Source organism: Dioscorea cayenensis, chromosome 19, assembly GCF_009730915.1.
Source record: "Dioscorea cayenensis subsp. rotundata cultivar TDr96_F1 chromosome 19, TDr96_F1_v2_PseudoChromosome.rev07_lg8_w22 25.fasta, whole genome shotgun sequence".
Taxonomy (NCBI): Eukaryota; Viridiplantae; Streptophyta; class Magnoliopsida; order Dioscoreales; family Dioscoreaceae; genus Dioscorea; species Dioscorea cayenensis.
Window position 1 is genome coordinate 19,577,893 of NC_052489.1, and position 5,027 is coordinate 19,582,919.

The following is a 5,027-nucleotide window of genomic DNA, read 5'->3' on the forward strand; positions in this document are numbered from 1 at the left end:
GCAATCCGAGAGAGCATGTCCTCCACCACACCCGGTGCAATTAGTCACGGCCTCCACTCTATTTGGAGTTAGAAGATCTAACTTCTTACTCAAATTTTCCACTTGAGCCGCCAATGAAATTACCGCATCTATTTCATGGAGACCGGTCACTTTTTTCTTCTCCCTAGCATTCCATTGGTAGCTGTTTAACCCCATTTCTTCAATTAACTGACGGGCCTCATCGGGGGTCTTGCTACCTAAGATACCTCCTGCTGCCGCATCCAAGAGTTGCCTTGTACTCGGGTTCAAACCATAATAAAAGGTCTGAACAATCATCCACACCGGGAATCTGTGTTGCGGGCACTTTCTCAGGAGCTCCTTAAACCTTTCCCATGTCTCGAATAGAGATTCCAATTCCAACTGAACAAAGGATGAGATCTCGTTCCTAAGCTTTGCTGATTTTTCGGGAGGGAAATAACGGGCCAGAAAAGCTTCTACCATCTCCTCCCACGTGGTAATTGACGCTCTAGGTAATGAGTGTAGCCACTGCTTCGCTCTCCCCTCTAGGGAAGAGGGGAAGGCTCGCAACTTGATTGTCTCATCCGTCACCCCATTTATCTTCAGCATATCACACACCTCAAGAAAGCTCTCTATATGAATGTTTGGATCTTCATCAGCCAAACCATTGAATTGTGCGGATTGCTGCAACATGTGGATGAATGCCGGCTTCAGTTCGAAGTTCTGAGCTATAATCGGGGGATGCACAATACACGACTGTGTCCCCAACACTGAAGGTCTGGCATAATCGGATAATGTTCGCTCTTGCTCATTCTGTTCTGCCATGTTTTCAGATTCTTCCAGTTCCAAATCAGCTCAATTAGATTATTCTTGCACAGGCTCTTTCCCTTTTCTTCTAAGTGTACGTTCAAGCTCAGGATCTCCTTCAATCAATATTGAGGGATTCCCTCGGGTCATAACCTGGAGCTGCACCCTAAAAGAAAGAAAAAGAAATCAGAACGATGATAGAATAAGAAGATATGAAATAGAATGTATGGTGAAATAGCTAAGAAAACAAAATGCAAAGTATCTCTAAACTTGACAAGATCCCCTTGCGTATATCCCGCAAGTGCATGGGTTTGTCGAAGTAATAATCTCGGATGAGCGGGTATCGAATCCACTGGGAGTAGTGATAAGTGTGACAATGATTCAATTCTCAAAACTAAAAACAACAAGTAAGAGAGCACGAGTAAAGGAGGAGGTAAGGCAATCGATAAAGACGGGGTACTCGGATAATGCTCCGCCTTGGACAATCGTTTCAAGTGCAAGAATCCTCTATTATGCTTCCTAATTAATGCAATGGTGAGTTGTGGAAATCCTTAAATACATAGTCCCAAATCTAAGGTCAACTATGCCTACTAACTCTATACATGTCCCGGAGGAGAGATTAGATAACCTCTCAACCTCGTAATCGAATAGAGTTGCAATGAGCTCTAGGAATTCGAAGTGATAAATCTCTTCCTAATTATAGACCTAACCCTTTGGTCCAGGTGGAAGGTCCTAAGTCCTAGATACTAAGATCACCTCAACGCTTCACTCCATTGCACGCGCAACTAAGCCCCAGCGGACGGTCATCCCTTAGACCATTCACTCTATTATGGCCGCAAAGAACTCGAGGAACGGAGGTAGAATCTATCACGTCAGAGGGGAAAGAGGACGCTCCTATACCTCTCGACTCACCCTCTCAACCCTCTCCAACCTAGTTTTGTCTAACGCTCGTGATGTGTCACTCACTCACAAGGTTACCAATAAGAACTCTCAACCCTAGTGTCACTCTAGGGGAAATGTTCATACAATCAAGCATTCAAGGTTAGAACTCACAACAAACATCAATTAATTAAAAGCATAATAAAGAGATTCAATGAAACAAATACATCCTAGGGTTCACAAATACCCAAGTATCCACTAGGGGTTTAGCTCTCCATGGAGCTAAGTACAATCAAAGAAATAGAATGTAAAAGCAATGAATTCATAAAGAAACCCCCTTGATAGTCGTGTCGATGGTCTTGTGGAAAGTCCTATACTCGTCGTCCAAGGATTCCCTTGTCCGGTATAGGATACGCCTCGACGGAAGCTCCCGTACCAACCTTCTTCTAAAGGAATGACGATGTCGGAGCCATAGAATCTCTCCAAAACCCTAGCCAATACCTCTCAAAACCCTAGCCGAAACCCTCTCTCAAGTTGGGGAAAAGATGGAGAAAAGAATGGTGAAATCGGGGTTGAAATTGGCTTTAAATAGGGCTGGAATCGTACATCCACACGGTCCTGTGGATTTTTCACACGCCCCTGTGGAATTTCAACACGGGCGTGGGTAATTTCCACATGCCCATGTGGATTCTCTGGAATTGTGATTTTTCGGCCGCCTGTGAACAGTGCTGCTACAGTATTTTTACTACAGTTCTCTGCTACAAACATGGCCTAAAATACTTCCCGAGTCCATACTTTCATCGAGGTGACGCAAAACAGGCACACGTTCACATCATGGATCACTTTGCTTCTTTAATGGCGGACAAGTTGGTGGAGATCTTGTTCTATGTGCATAAGTCGGAATGCTTGAGTGTGACTGCCCTTGTGCCCCTCCAAATGGTTGTGCTGACTCAAATACGAGGAGGTTGGCACACACTCTAGCATCTCACACCCGACCTATGTCTTCGCGTTTGAACCTTAGCAAGATTTCCTCCAAAATCGGTGCATTATAATCCACATTGGTTTCTTTCCTTCATACTCGGCCTCACAACCCTACCTGCATGAAAGTAACATAAAAACACACATATTAGTGTAAAAACCCGAGAAAAGTAATGCTCAACATAAGGAAAGAATGCTTCGCATTCATATCACACAAGCACTTATCAATTACTTCAACGCTTCACTCTGTTGCTTACATAACTAAGCCCCAGTGGAGTCCATCTTTTAGCATTTCACTCTATTGTGACCGCAAAAAAACCTTGAAACGTGGAGGTAGGATAAATCACACCGGAAGGGAAAGGGGATATTCCGCTACCTGTCGACTCACCTTCTTAACCCTCTCCAATCTAGCATTGTCTAACCCTCATGGTGTAACACTTATCCACAAATATTACCAAGATGGATTCTCAATCCTAGTGTTACTCTAAGAGAAAATCAACTCAACAAGCATTCAAGATTGGAACTCGATTAAAACATCAATTAAATAAAGCATAATAAAAAGTCAATGAAACAACATCATCCTAGGGTTTACAAGTCCAAGTACCCACTAGGGGCTTAGCTCTCCATAGAGCAAATTATAATCAATAATGAAATCGAAAGTAAAAATATGCAATCCATGAATAAAACCCCCTTGGTGTCCGTGTCGATGGTCTTATGGAGTAGCAGCATCTTCTATAAAGGTTCCCTCGTCAAGCCTAGGGCACACCTTACCGAGTCAATGCCGACGAAAGCTCCCCCAATAACTATCTTCCAAAGGAACGCGGTGTTGAAGGCCATAGAACGCCTCTCCAAACCCTAGCCGCGAGCGCCTCCAAAGATGGTAAAGAGATGGGCAAAAGATGGGAAAAAGATTCTCAAAACAAGCTGAAGTCGCGACTTAAATAGGCTGGATCTGGCATCCACACGGGCGTGTGGAATTTCCGCACGCCCATATGAATATGTAGGAATCGATTTTTCAGTGACCTATGAATATTAACTTATATAGTATTTTGATACAGTGATTTGCTACCAGAATCTGCTACAGTACTCCACCAAAAATACTCCTCAATCCACACTTTCATCGAGGCCACATGAACGGGCACATATCCATGCAGTAGATCGCATTGCATCTTCAATAAAATCACATTTGACGACAATCTTGCTAGCATTGCACAAGTTGGAACACATGAGTGTGATCGCCTTTGTGCCCCTCCAATTTGCATGTTCACTTGAGCATAACGGAGGTTGGCACACACTCATATGTCTTTGGGCACAACTTGTGTTTTCATGTTTGTTTACTCCAAGATTTCATTAACACAGTGCATTCACGATCTACTTTGGCTTCTTTCTTCCATACTTGTCTCCACAACCCTACATGAACAAAATAACATGAATACACATGTATAAGCGATAAAATCTGAGAAAAGTAATGCTCATTGTAAGTAAAAAATACTTCATATTACTAATATACAAGCACTTATCAACCCCCTTAATAGGCCTCTAAAATAACGGATATCAATCAATTTTTAATTGTAATATATTTTAATATAAATATATATAGATATGAAAAAAGATTTTAAAGTATTTCACTAAAATACAATTATAAAAAAATTATGATTATTTAAATTTATTTTAATTTACAATTAATTTTTGAGAAAATATATTTCAAAATTATGTTCCATTACAAATAATATTGTCAATGTATTAAAATTTTAGATGATAATACTATAAATATTCACCAGTCATTCTTCCCAGCTTCATATCAGAGTTTTGAATAAATAAATAAGCGCATTTAAAGTTTTTCAATTATTAATATCATAAGTAATATAAATATAAAACTTAAATGTAATAAAAAAATTTAAATTTGTTTTCTGAAATATTCTGTAAGCCGATTATAAAAATAATATAATTAAATAACTCATACAAGAAACTGTTGTATATTTTGGATTTCAAAGGTCTTATGGACATTTATTGTATAAATAAATAAGTATAATTAAAAATTTCTATTATTCATATCATAAGTAATACAATAAAAACTTAAATGTAATAAAAAATTTAAATTCATTCCTTTAAACACTCAGGGGCGGATTATAAAAATAATATAATTAAACTCATGGAAACTATTGTATATTTTAGATTTCAAATATCTCATGGACATTTATTACATACATAAATAAGTACAATTAAATTTTTTCGATTATTAATTTATTAAGTAATATAAATAAAAACTTAAATGTAATAAAAAAATTAAATTTGTTGCTTGAAGTTGAAACACTTTGGAGCATATTAATATAATTAAACAAATCATGGAAACTGTTGTATACTTT

The 5,027-nt window shown here is 38.9% G+C and overlaps 1 non-coding gene across 1 annotated transcript; it reads left to right on the forward strand.

Moving 5' to 3' along the window:
• Positions 1–325: 325 nt before the first annotated feature.
• On the forward strand, positions 326–432 carry LOC120250752. The gene has a single exon (XR_005533091.1). It is a non-coding gene; the product is annotated as a small nucleolar RNA R71 (small nucleolar RNA).
• The last annotated feature ends 4,595 nt before the right edge of the window (positions 433–5,027 follow it).